At 44.4% G+C, this 18,644-nt stretch overlaps 1 protein-coding gene and 1 long non-coding RNA gene across 3 annotated transcripts in view; one reads left to right on the plus strand and one right to left on the minus strand.

The window, feature by feature from the left end:
* ADGRA1 (adhesion G protein-coupled receptor A1) overlaps positions 1 to 18,644 on the plus strand; it is a 1,190,508-nt gene that overhangs the window by 466,132 nt on the left and 705,732 nt on the right. The window lies entirely within an intron of this gene.
* Positions 1 to 18,644, minus strand: part of LOC141049769 (uncharacterized) — an 88,617-nt gene that overhangs the window by 6,358 nt on the left and 63,615 nt on the right. The window contains exon 3 of the long non-coding RNA XR_012220434.1: positions 766 to 929. This is a non-coding gene — a long non-coding RNA (uncharacterized lncRNA). The remainder of the gene's footprint in view (positions 1 to 765; positions 930 to 18,644) is intronic.

Genomic DNA, 18,644 nt, shown 5'->3' on the forward strand with positions numbered 1-18,644 from the left:
AAGATAAGAAAAACGAGTTAGATTATACTCACCCAGGGGTGGTCCAGTCCGATGGGTGTCGCGGTCCGGCGCCTCCCATCTTCTATCGATGACGTCCTCCTTCTTACTTCTGCCGCGGCTCTGGCGCAGGCGTACTATATCTGCCCTGTTGAGGGTGGAGTAAAGTACTGCAGTGCGCAGGCGCCGGACCTCTCTGACCTTTCCCGGCGCCTGCGCACTGCAGTACTTTACTCTGCCCTCAATAAGGCAGATAAAGTATGCCTGCGCAAGAGCCGCAGCAGAAGTAAGAAGGAGGACGTCATCGCTAGAAGATGGGAGGCGCCGGCCGGACCGCGACACCCACCGCACCCGACCACGCCCCCCCGGTGAGTATAATCTAAGTTGTTTTTCTTATCTTTCAGGTTACATCGGGGGCTTATCTACATTACAGAATGCTGTAGATAAGTCCCTGATGTCGGTGGCTGCAGCTTATAGGCCAAAAATGGGGTGACAGATTCCCTTTAAGGGGTTAAACAGTACCAGTTGGAGCTGCTGTTAGAGATCAATGCTGTCTGTATAACACAGCCGATACCTGTCATGTGTGAAGCAGGCCCAGCTCCTGAGCTCGCTCCAAACATCTGTATTCGTCATGCGATATACATGAAGGAGTTAAAGGAAAAAAATCTGTGTCCTCATATGTAAACTGCTGATTCCGGTGCTAGTTCAAGTTGGAAGTACTGTAGTTTGGGGAGTTGCATGAAAAACAGAGCCCAGGCAACATCTTACCAGTCAGTGATTTCTTAAGGCCTTTTTACTCCTTATTCAGCTGAGAATGCAAAACAACGTTCACAGGTTTCATCAGGGAAACTTGGATTAGATTTCAGGGAACTCTGTTGATCAGAAGAATCAGTCGGCTTGTGGCTGGACCTTATAGGAGAACATCAATTAACCTGCCAAAATAAATTATTGCAGTATAAAATATAAGCAAATGAGCATAGGTTCAAATTCCACATAGGGGGCTTAAAAAAACATTTTAAATTTTAAATATGAAAAAAAATTGAATGTTTAGGCTCATTTAGATGTCAGTTTTTTCATATACATGAAAAATAGACTGAGTTTCATCAGTGATTTTCTTCAGAGTGTTTTATCAGTTTTTCATCAGTTTTTCTTGTATGTTAAAAAAAACAACAATCCGTGAAAATCTACTGCAGTCCGATTGTTTCATGGGCCCAAGGACATGCATCAATATCAGACCTGTATGCAAAAAAATAATGTCTGGATGATATGCAATGTGGCCACTTGTAGAAAACAGATGGAAGCGGTGCTGAGCTATCCATATCTAGCCATAATGCATTCCATGACGTCCACCTCTATCACTAGCTCTTTGTGGCCTTGTTTATACTAAATAGAAGAAGCTGGTATAGTATCCAAAACTTAGATTTTATGTCCAGTATTCTAAATGGAATCTACAAAACTAACTGATGCGCTTCGCTCATGAAAAATTCACAACACCTGAAACAATGAAACATCTGAAAGCCACAATTTCATTATTCATCAGAATGATCCCATACACACTGTATCACATTACTCTGACTGGGCATTATACACTACTCCTGTGTATCCAACCTAGGAGCCAGGAAGAGTGCGGTTCCAAGGAGAACCCGTCAGAATTCACTTCTATTGACAGGTCTAAAGAAAACACCATCTAAAGTTACGGCTGCCGAGAACCAGAGGAGGTCTTCTCACGTTCATCCAGCAGTCATTGTGAGCCAGAGTCCGCGACGCGCCTCACATATGTCTGACGTTAGCACATTCCCTGAGCGTCTCATTTGGTTCTTCTCAAGGTGATATCGCAATGTGTTGTATGTGGGTTTCTATAGGACTGCGTGTCTGTTGACTCATTAAATTATCAAGGCGCGCAAAAGGAACTGTCCTGCTAGGTTTCCTCTGCTGCATTTGTATGTAGATATTTTTATCCCTTTTATGACAAGCAATGTTTTTTTATTTCTGCGCTTTCATTTTTTTCTTTCCTTCCTTCAAGAGTTATAACTTTGTTATTTTTCTGTCAACATAGCCATCTGTATAAGGGATTGTCTTTGAGCTGGATGAGTTGTAGTTTTGAATAATATCCTTCATTTTAACATAAAATGTATGGGAAAAACAGGTGAGTTGAAATGGTGAATAACCCCCCCTAACAATTCCACCATAGTTCTTTCAGTTTTATTTTTTTTTTAAGTATATTAGGAAGAATAGATGAGCAACATGATTCTTTAGGTCAATGTGACAAGATAGATACCAAACTTTTATTTTTATATATATATATATATATATGTATATATATACATAGTGCTCTGCATAAATGAGTACACCCACTTTGAAAATTAAGATAGCAAAATGTCATACACAGTGTAACACAAAGGGATAAGGGGAAGGGAATCCAACTCTAGGGAAGGGGCGAGTGGAGACCCCTAAGCAGATCAAACGTCACCTTGTCTGCCCTAAGTGTCCCTATATAGGTTCCGCACCTATCGCAGAACAGAATGCCTAACCCCTGCCTGACCTTGGCAAAAAGCCCTGCATAGGGAACGACAGGATGAGCACTAGTCAATCCCCATTACTACTAATGACAGAACACTTAGCTTGAGTAGGCTCAGAGAGAAACACAGACGTCCTCCTGCAACACCAAGGTGGAAGATAGCTGACCGCTATAGCTCCAAGCCTCAACAGGGAAATGGAAATATCACCAGCAACTTCCAGCAGCAAGCTGGGAGTTATAAACAACCAGGTCCAGGTGTGTCCATTAGAATCAGGGGAAGGTTGCCATTGGGTCATAGAGTCAGAAGAACCAGGAAGAAGTCTGCAAAGCAAACTGCTGAGACCTTCTGCAGCCAGATGCAGTTTGACAGTCTGCAGCCTCTGACACACCCGTGACACAAAGTTCCACATAACCAGAATGCTTAGCTCGACTAGACTTAGAGGTTTCCTTTGTTCTCAGGACATATATGTGAACTCAAGATCTTAGACATGAAGGATTTGTGGTTGCGAAGTAATCATTCTGATTATGTGAAACTTTGTCATCACACAGTCACACTATTAGATTGCTCTATACACCAAATATGATAATTTACCTAATGTACTAGAACTTTATATAGTGATCCCTACATAATTTTGTATGGACTATCACTATGTAACCGTATGCTCATTGTCTGACCTCAGTCTTCCATTAATGCAGACAATGGTATCATTGTTGTGGGTGTTTTCTTTCTACATGCATTGAGGAGTTACATTACCCATGTCTGTCAATTTGTTGTGGATCTTTGACTATAAGCAGCTGTGTCTTTGCTATGGATTTTTTAATTTTTGTGTTATGTGATTTTGCCTGTCTTTGCGTAATTTTCAATAAACTTTTTTTTGTAATTTTGAAACAATAGTGTACATTTACTCCCTGTCTGTTGTAGGAATTATTCAGATATATGGAGTAGAATGTAACATGCTTTCTTTGATGTTATTTCGCAGGCAATGGCACTTTCACAGCGAATATGGACACAGACAAAGTTCTTGCACTGCAGATCACTACAGGGTGTTTCAGGCCTAAGGGTAACTCATTTCTTTGGAACCATGACATAAGGGAGCATCTGCTCAAGCTTACTGTTCCTGCTACTTGGCTATCCTGGATCCACCTTCTTCACATGGCTTGTGTTCCACCTGGTCCCAGAAATATGATTATTGCGCCCCCCAGCATCGGAAAATCTCTGGGGTCTTGGCTACCGGGGGTAGCAGAGACCACGGAGAACATAATTCGGGTCGGTTTTTATTGATCTCAGTATTGCGATCACCGTTATTCATGGAATAACGGCAACCACAAAAAAAAGTTTGATTTCCAATTTATTTCTCGCTCCTCTGATAAGATCTAGCACATCAGAGGAGAGAGAAATGGGGTCCCCCGAACCCCCCCCATTACCTCTGGTGTCCGCCGGTCTCTCCAGCTGTGTTGTCTGGCCCTCAGCTTCTTCTTTCGGGAAGAAAATGGCATATGCATGTGCATTGCTCCTGCCGAGATCTGCCGGTTGGCCCCCAGCAACAGTAGGAGATTTTTCCTATTGGTTCATTTTGATCACTGTGATAGACCATATCACAGTGATCAAAATAAAAAAAATAGTAAATCAAACTCCCCTTTATCAACCCCTTAGTTAGGTAAAAATAATGTTATTAAAAAAGTGCAGTATTTTTTTCCATTAGGGTTAGGGTTGGGGTTATAGTTGGGGTTATAGCTGGGGTCGGGGTTAGGGTTAGTTTTTGGGCTAGAGATAGGGTTGGGATCAGAATTAGGGCTAGGGTTAGGGTTGGGTTAGGGTTAGGTTTGGGGCTAGGGTTAGGGTTGGGGTTAGAGCTAGGGTTAGGGTTGGGGTTAAGTTTAGAGCTAGTGTTAGGGTTGGGCTAGGGTTAGGATTGTGGCTAGGGTTAGGGTTGGGGTTAGGGTTGTGTTGGGTTTAGGGTTGTGTTGGGGTTACGATTGTAGTGTTGGCGTTAGGGTTGTAGTTAGAGTTATGGTTAGGGTTGGGATTAGGATTAGGGGTGTGTTGGGTTTAGAGTTGGGTTAGGGCTGTGTTAGGGTTGGAGTTAGAATTGGGGGGTTTCCACTGTTTAGGTACATCAGGGGGTCTCCAAATGCGACATGGTACCCGCTATTGATTCCATCCAATTTTGCTTTCAAAAAGTCAAATGTTGCTCTCTCCCTTCTGAGCCCTGCAATGTGCCCAAACTGTGACTTTCCCCCACATTCTGGGTATCAGCATACTCAAGAGAAATTGTACAACAAATTTTGTGGTCCATTTTCTCCTGATACACTTGTGAAAATAAAAAAGTTTGGTTCCAAAATAATTTTTTATGAAAAAAGTAAAATGTTCATTTTTCCTTCCACATTGCTTTAGTTCTTGTGAAGCACGTGGAGGGTTAATAAACTTTTTGAATGTGATTTTGTGTATCTTGAGGGGTTCAGTTTTTAAATTGGTGTCACATTTGAGTATTTTCTGTTATATTGACCCCCAAACTCACTTCAAATATGAGGTGGTCCCTAAAAAAATGGTTTTGTAAATTTTGTTGGAAAAATGAGAAATCGCTGGTCAAATTTTAACCCTTATATTACGTCCTAACAAAAAAATATATGTCTCCACAATTGTGCTGATGTAAAGTAGACATGTGGGAAATGTTATTTATAAACTAAGTTTGAAAATTGCAACTTTTTCAAAATTTTTGCTAAATTTCCATTTTTTTCCATAAATAATCACAAGTCATATCAAAGAAATTTTACAAATAACATGGAGTACAATATGTCATGAAAAAACTTTCTCAGAACCAGTGGGATCCGTTGAAGTTTTCCGGAGCTTTAACCTCTTAAATTGACAGTGGTCAGAATTGTAAAAATTTGCTTGGTCATTAAGTACCAAATTGACTCTGTCACTAAGGGGTTAATCTCAGCCCCAGTTCCAACAGACAAGTAAAAAGAAACGGAGTACTATTCCATTATTCCAAGCTGGAGTATTCAAGAGTGTTTGCCTGCTTTGAACAATATTTTTTTCAAAGCAAACACATTGGGCCTCCAGGACCCTTAGGCAACAGTATTGAGGAGGCATCCAAAGGCAAAGGGGCTGAAACTGCAAGTGGCAAGCCTTGCGGCGACCCAACTGCTCCATCCAAAATCATACTACCAGCTTTTCATTGGTGGCTGCTGTAATGTACGCTACTGGAGCTGTTATTATTGAGCTGAAAATGTGAAAACATGCTCTGTAAGTGACATTTTTAATCAACTTCTCAGGCGGAGTTGTGCCCCATGGTCGGGTGGTGAAATTTTTAATCATCTTCTGTGTGGGACCTGTGCCCCATGGTTGGGGGGGTGAAATTTTTAATCAGCTTTTGTGGGTGCACTCTGCCCCATGGTCGGGGGGGTGACATTTTTAGTCGACTTCTGTGTGGGTACTCTTCCCCATGCTCTGTGAGTGAAATTTGTAAGCTGCTTCTGTGGGTGTACTGTGCCCCACTGTCCCATGCTCTGTGGGTGTAGTTTTAACTGGCCTAGCAGTATCAGGCCTCGGTCTCTGTGGCGACACTGTGAACATTTTTGCGTTATTCATTTACTTCCTCTTTTACCATGATTGCTATGGTAACAGAACCCTTTTAAGTGATTTCCATATCCACGTTTGTTTGAAGGGCAATCGTCCTGTTCTTACCCACATTTTGCTTCCTTTTGCAGCCCTCTAGCCCTTACTTCGACCATTTTACAGGTAGTATAACGCACTAAAGTTCGGGTCCCCAATGACTTCTACCGGGTTCATGGTCTGTGGTCAAGTTCAGGTCCCCAACTGAACCTTGACATCGACGGGTACGCTCATCCCTATTTCTGAGTTCTGTAACTTTTTCATTTATCAGTCTATGAGGGCTTGTATTTTGTTTCTCTTTTCCATTTTTTTTTATCCCATGACATTTTAATCACTTTTTATGGATGTTTCACAGATGTTCGGAGCCCAAAAAATGGCAATCCTGTTGTGTACATTTTTTCATGGTACGGTTTAATTAATTTTATATTTTGATTGGCTGAACTTTTACAGATGCATAAATACCAAGCATGTTTATTATTTTTATTTATCTATTTTTTAATAAATTAGAATTACATAGTATGAAATTCCCTAATAGGAGAATAAGAAAATCAAAATTTTTCACTCAATTATCATAATTTAATTATACCTTTCCAACCTTTCTATTAATAGGTCGAAGGACATGTTGCGTAAGTTATACCCCGTATTTGGTAGGTTGAATTCCGGAGAGTGGAGCCAGTCACAACTTACCACTGCTCACACCATATAATTGGCCAAGCGAGCAGCCTTTGTGTGCTGCTTCCATCCGCATCACAAGCGCCACAAGGGCAAAGCTGCTCACAAATCCCAGTAATTCAGGGGATAAAAGGTTTACAGTTAAGCCAACATAACTGATTGCCTTGTGGTCAGTTATACAGTATAGGAAGCGCATAACTCAAGCCATGCATTTAACTGATATATTGATATATTATCCGCACTTCCAATTCATTTTGACTGCCCTTTATATGTTTATCATTTTTTTCTGCTTCTTTTATCCTTTTTATGGATGACCGACCAACTGATCACCCCATAGCCTCGTGGCCTGTTCCTGAAATTTATCTCATGACTACATATGCTCCATTTGGCTACAAAGAGAGAAAGGTCACATAGAAATAATGCCAATGGCCCCACTTCCGCAGCAATTTCTTTTTGATCTGTCGTATAAGTCTTTATGCAAATACCTGCTGGTGGCACATAACGCCTGCCCTGCTTACAAAATCAGCATATTTATTTTTAGTTAAAGCACCGTTTCGACTGAATTTAGGACCGAATTTAATTTATGCAAGTTTACAATGTTTGCTACCAGTTCAGAACTGGCTCATTTTCCTTCATTCCTGACCAGGCACATTTTGGGGTTTTATTGTACATACGCTTTTAATGGCCCTAAAAAATTTGCTGGTTCAGATATTCTAATAATTTGTTCCTTCTTTTTTATGCCATACATGGGGTTTAATTTTGTTGACATTTATATATTTCTTCTTTGCTAGTCTTGCTGGAAAATATAAAGAAAAATAGGAAAAATAGGGAATGCCTGTTTATTTTTGAGTTACCCAAGAAGCCTTCCTGTGTCTACTTCAGAAAGCAGCTGAGGGAGTCAACCCCTCACAGTATGTGTGTGTATATATATATATATAGATAGATAGATATATTTATGTTAGAGACCAACACACCCACATATATACAGTATATATATATACAGTCATATGTTAAAGTTTGGGCACCCCTATTAATGTTAACCTTTTTTCTTTATAACAATTTTGGTTTTTGCAACAGCTATTTCAGTTTCATATATCTAATAACCGATGGACTCAGTTATATTTCTGGATTCAAATGAGGTTTATTGTACTAACAGAAAATGTGCAATCTGCATTTAAAGAAAATTTGACCGGTGCAAAAGTATGGGCACCCTTATCATTTTCTTGATTTGAACACTCCTAACTACTTTTTACTGACTTCCTGAAGCTCTAAATTGGTTTTGTAACCTCATTGAGCTTTGAACTTCATAGCCAGGTGTATCAAATCATGAGAAAAGGTGTTTGAGGTGGCCACTTGCAAGTAGTTCTCCTATTTGATTCTCCTATGAAGAGTGGCATCATGGGCTCCTCAAAACAACTCTCAAATGATCTGAAAACAAAGATTATTCAACATAGCTTTTCAGGGGAAGGATACAAAAAGTTGTCTCAGAGATTTAACCTGTCAGTTTCCACTGTGAGGAACATAGTAAGGAAATGGAAGAACACAGGTACAGTTCTTGTTAATCCCAGAAGTGGCAGGCCAAGAAAAATATCAGAAAGGCAGAGAAGAAGAATGGTGAGAACAGTCAAGGACAATCCACAGACCACCTCCAAAGACCTGCAGCATCATCTTGCTGCAGATGGTGTCACTGTGCATCGGTCAACAATACAGCGCACTTTGCACAAGTAGAAGCTGTACGGGAGAGTGATGCGAAAGAAGCCGTTTCTGCAAGCACGCCACAAGCAGAGTCGCCTGAGGTATGCAAAAGCACATTTGGACAAGCCAGTTACATTTTGGAAGAAGGTCCTGTGGACTGATGAAACAAAGATTGAGTTGTTTGGTCATACAAAAAGGCGTTATGCATGGAGGCTAAAAAGCACAGCATTCCAAGAAAAACACTTGCTACCCACAGTAAAATTTGGTGGAGGTTCCATCATGCTTTGGGGCTGTGTGGCCAATGCCGGCACCGGGAATCTTGTTACAGTTGAGGGTCGCATGGATTCAACTCAGTATCAGCAGATTCTTGACAATAATGTGCAAGAATCAGTGACGAAGTTGAAGTTATGCAGGAGATGGATATTTCAGCAAGACAATGATCCAAAACACCGCTCCAAATCTTCTCAGGCATTCATGCAGAGGAACAATTACAATGTTCTGGAATGGCCATTCCAGTCCCCAGACCTGAATATCATTGAACATCTGTGGGATGATTTGAAGCGGGCTGTCCATGCTCGGCGACCATCAAACTTAACTGAACTGTAATTGTTTTGTAAACAGGAATGGTCACAAACACCTTCATCCAGGATCCAGGAACTCATTAATAGCTACAGGAAGTGACTAGAGGCTGTTATTTTTGCAAAAGGAGGCTCTACGAAATATTAATGTCACTTTTATGTTGAGGTGCCCATACTTTTGCACCGGTCAAATTTTGTTTAAATGCGGATTGCACATTTTCTGTTAGTACAAAAAACCTCATTTGAATCCAGAAATATAACTGAGTCCATCAGTTATTAGATATATGAAACTGAAATAGCTGTTGCAAAAACCAAAATTCTTATAAAGAAAAAAGGTTAACATTAATAGGGGTGCCCAAACTTTAACATATGACTGTATATCTAATATATAAAGCTCAAAGTGTGTATGTACAGTGGGGAAAAAAAGTATTTAGTCAGTCAGCAATAGTGCAAGTTCCACCACTTAAAAAGATGAGAGGCGTCTGTAATTTACATCATAGGTAGACCTCAACTATGGGAGACAAACTGAGAAAAAAAAATCCAGAAAATCACATTGTCTGTTTTTTTTTTCATTTTATTTGCATATTATGGTGGAAAATAAGTATTTGGTCAGAAACAAAATTTCATCTCAATACTTTGTGATATATCCTTTGTTGGCAATGACAGAGGTCAAACGTTTTCTGTAAGTCTTCACAAGGTTGCCACACACTGTTGTTGGTATGTTGGCCCATTCCTCCATGCAGATCTCCTCTAGAGCAGTGATGTTTTTGGCTTTTCGCTTGGCAACACGGACTTTCAACTCCCTCAAAAGGTTTTCTATAGGGTTGAGATCTGGAGACTGGCTAGGCCACTCCAGGACCTTGAAATGCTTCTTACGAAGCCACTCCTTCGTTGCCCTGGCGGTGTGCTTTGGATCATTGTCATGTTGAAAGACCCAGCCACGTTTCATCTTCAATGCCCTTGCTGATGGAAGGAGGTTTGCACTCAAAATCTCACGATACATGGCCCCATTCATTCTTTCATGTACCCAGATCAGTCGTCCTGGCCCCTTTGCAGAGAAACAGCCCCAAAGCATGATGTTTCCACCACCATGCTTTACAGTAGGTATGGTGTTTGATGGATGCAACTCAGTATTCTTTTTCCTCCAAACACGACAAGTTGTGCTTCTACCAAACAGTTCCAGTTTGGTTTCATCAGACCATAGGACATTCTCCCAAAACTCCTCTGGATCATCCAAATGCTCTCTAGCAAACTTCAGATGGGCCCGGACATGTACAGGCTTAAGCAGTGGGACACGTCTGGCACTGCAGGATCTGAGTCCATGGTGGCGTAGTGTGTTACTTATGGTAGGCCTTGTTACATTGGTCCCAGCTCTCTGCAGTTCATTCACTAGGTCCCCCCGCGTGGTTCTGGGATTTTTGCTCACCGTTCTTGTGATCATTCTGACCCCACGGGGTGGGATTCTGCGTGGAGCACCAGATCGAGGGAGATTATCAGTGGTCTTGTATGTCTTCCATTTTCTAATTATTGCTCCCACAGTTGATTTCTTCACTCCAAGCTGGTTGGCTATTGCAGATTCAGTCTTCCCAGCCTGGTGCAGGGCTACAATTTTGTTTCTGGTGTCCTTTGACAGCTCTTTGGTCTTCACCATAGTGGAGTTTGGAGTCAGACTGTTTGAGGGTGTGCACAGGTGTCTTTTTATACTGATAACAAGTTTAAACAGGTGCCATTACTACAGGTAATGAGTGGAGGAAAGAGGAGACTCTTAAAGAAGAAGTTACAGGTCTGTGAGAGCCAGAAATCTTGATTGCTTGTTTCTGACCAAATACTTATTTTCCACCATAATATGCAAATAAAATGAAAAAAAACCAGACAATGTGATTTTCTGGATTTTTTTTTCTCAGTTTGTCTCCCATAGTTGAGGTCTACCTATGATATAAATTACAGACGCCTCTCATCTTTTTAAGTGGTGGAACTTGCACTATTGCTGACTGACTAAATACTTTTTTTCTCCACTGTATGTATGTGTGTGTGTGTGTATGTGTGTATGTCCGGGATAGGCATCCACACCGTCGCAGCTACAGCCACAAAATTTGGCACAGTCACACGTCTGGACCCCGAAAGCGTCCTAAGCTATGTTGTGAGGCGAAATTTTAACCCCGCGCGTTCCAATTCACCAAACAATTTTGCCCCTATCTACATACTGGGGGAAAAAGTGTGTGCGCGTCAAGCCCTGCCCCTCATTGTGATGTCATAATGCCCCTATTTGCATACTGGGGAAGCATTGTGTGCATATCAAGCCCCGCCCCTCATTATGATGTCACAATGGTTGACATGGCGACGCTGATGTCATCAAAGGTTGCAAGCCCTGCCGCCGCTCATTATGATGTCATAATGGTTGACTATGGAATGGAGGATGTGTGATGAGTATATGGGCACGGGACTATGGGATGGAGGATATAAATGATGGGTATATGGGAACGGGACTATGGAATGGAGGATGTGTGATGGGTATATGGGCACAGGACTATGGGATGGAGGATATGTATGACGGGTATATGGGCTCAGGACTATGGGATGGCGGATATGTATATGGGCACGGGACTATGGGATGGAGGATGTGTGCTGGGTATATGGGCACTGGACTATAGGATGGAGGATATGTATGGCGGATATATGGGCACGGGACTATGAGATGGCGGATATGTATGATGGGTATATGGGCACGGGACTATGGGATGGAGGATATGTATGATGGGTATATGGGCATGGGACTATGGGATGGAGGATGTGTGGTGGGCATATGGGCACTCGACTATGGGATGGAGGATATGTATGATGGGTATATGGGCACGGGTCTATGGGATCGTGGATATGTATGATGGGTATATGGGCTCGGGACTATGGGATGGAGGATAAATATAATTTTCTATATCTAACCACAGTTAGTTACTATGCCCAGGCAGCGCCGGGCTCTTCAGCTAGTAATATATAAAGCTCAATGTGTGTGTGTGTGTATGTATGTATGTATGTGTGTAAGTCCAGGATTGGCATCCGCACCGTCGCAGCTACAGCCACAAAATTTTGCACAGTCACAAGTCTGGACCCCGAGAGCATCATAGGCTATGTTGTGAGGCGAAATTTTAACCCTGCGTGTTCCAATTCATGAAACAATTTTGCCTCTATCTACATAATGGGGAAAAAGTGAAAGGAAAAGTGTTGGAGGCAAATTTACAGCTGCCAGATGTGAATGTGAACAAGGGGGACTTAAAGAATGAGAGCGATTGAGCCAAAGAGTATATACCGTACAGTCGCTAAGGTGGGGCCCTGACATGGGATACTCACCACACACGGGGATATGAACACACACACAAAATGCGCCACACACTACCACGTGCTTCTCCACATATACCACCCTCAGCACACATTTCACCACACATACACCAACCTCGTCACATAAAAGTCGAAACACAAAAGTCACTACTCAAAACTCGCCACGTTGTCCCAGAGCTGTTTAAAAGATGAAAAATGAGCTGTGATTGGTTGCTGTCAGCAACAGTTTTCTTTGTAGACAGTTGTGGTAACTCAGGCCTATTATTCTTATCATTTCTATGGTGTTATCGTCCTTCTGTAAAGCTGGAGATAACACAATTTATTACCGTGCCAACACAGACCACCCTCTGACACAGACTGCAGGGGGAGCCCAGTATCACACAGGATAGGATTAGATACACAGGTCAGCAGTCAGTATCACACAGGAGAGGATTAGACACTTGGCTCAGCAGGCAGTATCACACAGGATAGGATTAGATACACAGCTCAGCAGTCATTATCACACAGGATAGGAATAGATACGCAGCTCAGCACACAGTATCACACAGAATAGTATTAGATACACGGCATAGCAGACAGTATCACACAGAATAGGATTAGATACACGGCTCAGCAGTCAGTATCACACAGGATAGGATTAGATGCACGTTTTTTACGTGCAAAATAATCATTAAAATTTGTTAGAACTAACCACAGTTGGTTACTATGCCCAGGCAATGCCAGGCTCTTCAGCTAGTACATTATATATATATATATTGTGAGAATCATATGGGAATAGTGGATGAGGGCAGGTATATCTTGCCCAGATTCCTTTCCTATGTGGCCTAGTCTGGTCAGTATCGCACCTGCTTACTAATGGATAATGGGAGGTGGATATAAAAGGATGCCAGGTGGTTGTGTGAGTGTCTCAGCCTGGGAACACAGAGAGCCTGTCTGTGTGAGAGACACACGTGAGTGGAAGCAGTGCCCACGGCAACTGTGGTTTGGCTGGACGGGAGAAGCCCGCCAGTTGGTAGTTAGGTTGTACTTTGTTTAGTTAGTGCCGGACAGGCAAGGATTTGTTTTATGTTTTATTTCCTTTTTGCATTGCTTTCACCGTTAATAAACCTGACCCAGAGTCAGTTATACCCGAACCCCAGCTCTGCGCCTGAGTTTTATGCTGAACGCACGTGACCTTTGACCCCAGCAAAGGCGATCCCGGAGTGTTTTATTACATTGTGGTGGAGAATGCGGGCATCACGTTGCAAGCATGAGCATGGAGGACGTGGTGAAAGTGCTGGTACAGTCCACCGCCGTCCAGCAAGAAGCTAATCGGGTGATGATGGCCCAGCTGAAGGAGTTGGTGGACATGACAGCTACCGATCGTTCGTTTCTCCAGCAGGTGGCGCAGCGCCTGGCAAGCCTACATGAGGTTAACCTGGAAGCCGAGTCGAGAGTTATTCACGTGAGTCGGTACTGGCAGAAGATGACGACCGAAGATGACGTCGAGGCATACCTGACCACGTTTGAACGGACGGCGGTGCGAGAAAAATGGCCGAAGGCACGATGGGCCGGCCTGATTGCCCCGTTTCTTTCCGGTGAGGCCCAAAAGGCTTATTATGACTTAGAGCCTGAAGCCGCGCAGGACTTTGACAAACTGAAAGCCGAGATCTTGGCCCGACTGGGAGTGACGACCGCTGTCCGTGCACAGAGAGTGCATCAATGGACTTATCAGCCGGATAAACCACCGCGGTCACAGATGTTCAACCTGATCCACGTGACGAAGAAGTGGCTACAACCCGAGGTGTTGACAGCGCCAGAGATAATTCAGAGAGTCGTCATGGACAAGTACCTGAGAGCTCTACCGCCAGCCCTGAGGAAGTGGGTAAGCCATGGAAATCCTACGACGGCAGATCAACTGGTGGATCTGGTTGAACGTTACTCCGTGGCGGAAGGACTCCGAGACAACGCTACCCCACCTCATTCTTCATCATCTCCACGTGGAACCGGTAAGACTGTTCCAGGGAGTAGGGGAGATGGAAAAATCCCTAAGACAGTGGGGGAGGAAAACGGGACTGCCCGCACTGCGAGGCCGAGAGTAACGAACTATGGTCTAAGCAAGGGGCCCGTTAGGTGTTTCCGCTGCCAAGAGATGGGACATATTGCTGCGAACTGTCCGGTCACTACTGAACCCATGCAGTGCGACGTCACGGACTCTAAAAACCGCATGTCTATGGTTGCACGGGTGGTGAGTGTGAATGCCGGTCAAAAGGATGTGGAAAAACACTTGTGTGATTTAATTGTTGAGGGCAAAAATGTGGTGGCATTGTTAGACTCGGGAAGTGTGGTGACTCTGGTGAAGGCCAGTCTGGTGTCAGCCCCGACTGGACCATCAGACAAATTTTCTGTAACGTGTGTGCATGGAGACACCTGTTCGTACCTCACCACGGTCATATGCATTACTACTTCCTATGGGTCTGTGCAACATAAAGTGGGACTCGTCCCGGCGTTATTGCATGATGTTATCCTGGGCCGGGATTTTCCCCACTTCTGGCAATTGTGGGAGAATCAGTTGATGCCTTCGGGTAATAGTGTACATGATTCTTCTCCCAGGGCGCGTGTGGGTCCCGAACCCCGGGAAGAGGTCTCCCCGGAAGACTCGGGGGAAGAGTCTGCGGGAAATGACCTGCAGTTCCCGTTTTCAGTCATGGCGGGTGATACGGAGGAGACCGGGGAAGAGGAGGAGGCTGACAGCCGTCCACCTCCCCGTTTGCCGGATTTAGAAGTTCAGAAAGATGACTTCCAAAGCGAGCAAATAAAGGATCCTACCCTTTCTCAGGCTAGGACAAATGTAAAAGTGATAAATGGGGTACCCGTAGAACCTGGCTCTAGGCTGGCATATCCTTACATGGTTCTGGAGAATGATTTACTATATCAGATAGAGAAAAAGGGGGAAGATACGGTGCAACTATTAGTCGTGCCAAAACCCTACCGGCGGCAGGTGCTGGACCTGGCCCACGGACATGTGATGGGAGGTCACCTGGGAGTCCAGAAAACCACCGAAAGAATATTACACTGTTTTGTTTGGCCAGGCATGCATCACGATATCCGTGTATATTGTGAGTCTTGTCCTGACTGCCAAGCCTCTGCACCTAAGCCCCGGTTCTGTAGCCCTTTGGTACCTATTATTGAAGTCCCGTTTGAGAGGATTGGGATGGATTTAGTTGGGCCCCTTCCACGGTCTGCACGTGGACACCAACATATCCTGGTCATCTTGGATTATGCCACTTGTTACCCGGAGGCCATCCCTTTGCGTAACACTGCCACCAAGACGATTGCCAAGGAACTGGTGCATGTGTTTAGTCGGGTCGGTATACCAAAACAGATACTCACCGACCAGGGGACCCCCTTTATGTCCAGGGTAATGAAGGAGCTCTGACGATTGTTACAAATCGAACCGTTACGCACATCCGTGTATCACCCTCAAACAGACGGGTTGGTCGAACGGTTCAATAAAACTCTGAAGCAGATGCTGAGAAAGGTGATAGACAAGGATGGGAAGAACTGGGACTATTTACTTCCGTATTTGCTTTTTGCCATCAGGGAAGTACCCCAGTCTTCCACGGGATTCTCGCCTTTCGAGTTATTGTTCTCCCGACGTCCTCGCGGACTGTTAGACGTTGCAAAAGAAACCTGGGAGGGTCAGGTCACTCCGTTTAAAACAGTGATAGATCACGTCACACAAATGCAGGACCGTATTGCGGCTGTTATGCCTATCGTCAAAGAACACATGATACAGGCTCAAGGAGCCCAAAAACGAATCTATGATAGGGGCGCCAAGATCCGTACGTTTGCACCTGAAGATAGGGTGTTGATCCTGGTCCCCACGGTGGACAGTAAGTTCCTGGCAAAGTGGCAGGGCCCCTTTGAGATCAAGGAAAGAGTTGGTGAAGTAAACTACAAAGTATACCAGGCAGGTAAACGGAAACCTGAACAGATTTATCATGTAAATCTGATAAAGCCCTGGAAGGATCGGTCTGCCTTGTCAGCGGAGCTGGCCCGTCCTGTCTGCTCGCATACCGTACCGGAGGTACGGGTTGCAGAGACTCTCTCGGAGCGGCAAAAGACTGAGGTCAGGCAGTTTCTACTTCACAACCAAGAAATTTTCTCAGAAAAACCCGGCAGACTACGCTAATAAAACATGACATCGTAACGGAACCTGGTGTCACAGTTCACGTAAAGCCCTACCGAATCCCGGAAGCGCGCCGTGAAGCCGTTTCCCGAGAAGTGAAGGCAATGTTAGAGTTAGGAGTCATTGAGGAATCGCACAGTGCTTGGTCCAGCACGATTGTGTTAATTCCTAAACCGGACGGCACAATCCGGTTCTGCAATGACTTCAGGAAACTGAATGCGGTCTCAAAATTTGATGCCTATCCTATGCCCCGGGTCGACGAGTTAATAGATCGGTTAGGAAAAGCCCGGTATATTACGACCCTAGATCTAACAAAGGGGTATTGGCAGATCCCTCTGGCTGAGGCTGCCAGAGAAAAGACGGCATTTGCTACGCCGGAAGGTTTATTTCAGTATGTGTATATGCCGTTTGGACTGCACGGGGCACCGGCGACCTTCCAGAGACTGATGGATCGAGTCTTGAGGCCACATAGGCGGTATGCTTCGGCCTATTTGGATGACATTGTCATTTACAGCTTGGACTGGGAGACTCATCTCCAGAAAGTACAAGCTGTGATTGACGACCTGTGGGAGGCAGGTCTAACCGCGAACCCCAAGAAATGTCACATCGGGCTAGAAGAAGCCCGGTATTTGGGGTATGTAATTGGGAGGGGTGTTGTTAAACCCCAGGTTGATAAGATTCAGGCGGTTCAGGACTGGCCACAACCTGTCAACAAGAAGCAGGTGCAAGCCTTCCTGGGGATCGCCGGTTATTATCGCCAGTTCATACCCAATTTTGCAGCCATCGCTACCCCCCTGACGGATCTTACAAAAGGGAAAGACTCCGTCATGATTAAATGGAGTTTAGCGGCTGAAGAAGCCTTCCATAGCCTAAAACGGGCACTTTGCTCTCAGCCCGTACTGGTGACTCTGGACTTCCGCAGTGAGTTTGTGGTACAAACGGATGCCTCTGATACTGGTATCGGGGCTGTACTCTCACAAGTGAGGGACGGAGTGGAACACCCAGTCCTCTATCTCAGCAGGAAGCTGAATAAACACGAGCAAAGGTATGCAGTCGTAGAAAAAGAGAGCCTCGCCATTAAGTGGGCTCTAGAGGCCCTCAAATATTACCTGGTGGGCCGAAGGTTCAGGCTGATCACTGACCATGCCCCTCTCAAGTGGATGCACTTGAACAAGGAACGGAATAGCCGGGTGACCCGGTGGTTCCTTGCCTTGCAGGCCTACACTTTTACGGTGGAGCACCGCCCAGGGGTACAGATGGGAAATGCAGATGCCCTGTCCCGAGTGCACTGTTTGGCGGGTGTCATTGCTCGACCGGAGTGGTCTGAGCAGAAGGGGGGGATATGTGAGAATCATGTGGGAATAGTGGATGAGGGCAGGTATATCTCGCCCAGATTCCTTTCCTATGTGTCCTAATCTGGTCAGTATCGCACCTGCTTACTAATGGATAATGGGAGGTGGATATAAAAGGATGCCAGGTGGTTGTGTGAGTGTCTCAGCCTGGGAACACAGAGAGCCTGTCTGTGTGAGAGACACACGTGAGTGGAAGCAGTGCCCACGGCAACTGTGGTTTGGCTGGACGGGAGAAGCCCGCCAGTTGGTAGTTAGGTTGTACTTTGTTTAGTTAGTGCCGGACAGGCAAGGATTTGTTTTATGTTTTATTTCCTTTTTGCATTGCTTTCACCGTTAATAAACCTGACCCAGAGTCAGTTATACCCGAACCCCAGCTCTGCGCCTGAGTTTTATGCTGAATGCACGTGACCTTTGACCCCAGCAAAGGCGATCCCGGAGTGTTTTATCACAATATACACAGTGACATTGTCATGATCCAGGTTGGATCTGACAGATAAATGTACAAAGTAACCTTTTTTTTCCTTAAGCTGTGTGCTTAAGGTTGGTTTTTGCCCCCCGTGGCCATTAGGGTCATTGCACTGGTGATTTTAGTTCTAGTTTGCCCCCGGTGGTGGTTAGTGCTATTGCACGGGAATCACTAACAGGTGAGATTGCTCAATAAAGGTGTGTCAGTTGTGCTCACTCACGGTTGGTGATATTATTGCTCATT

Source organism: Dendrobates tinctorius, unplaced genomic scaffold, assembly GCF_039654945.1.
Source record: "Dendrobates tinctorius isolate UK_male_01 unplaced genomic scaffold, ASM3965494v1 ptg000147l, whole genome shotgun sequence".
In the NCBI taxonomy this organism is placed as follows: Eukaryota; Metazoa; Chordata; class Amphibia; order Anura; family Dendrobatidae; genus Dendrobates; species Dendrobates tinctorius.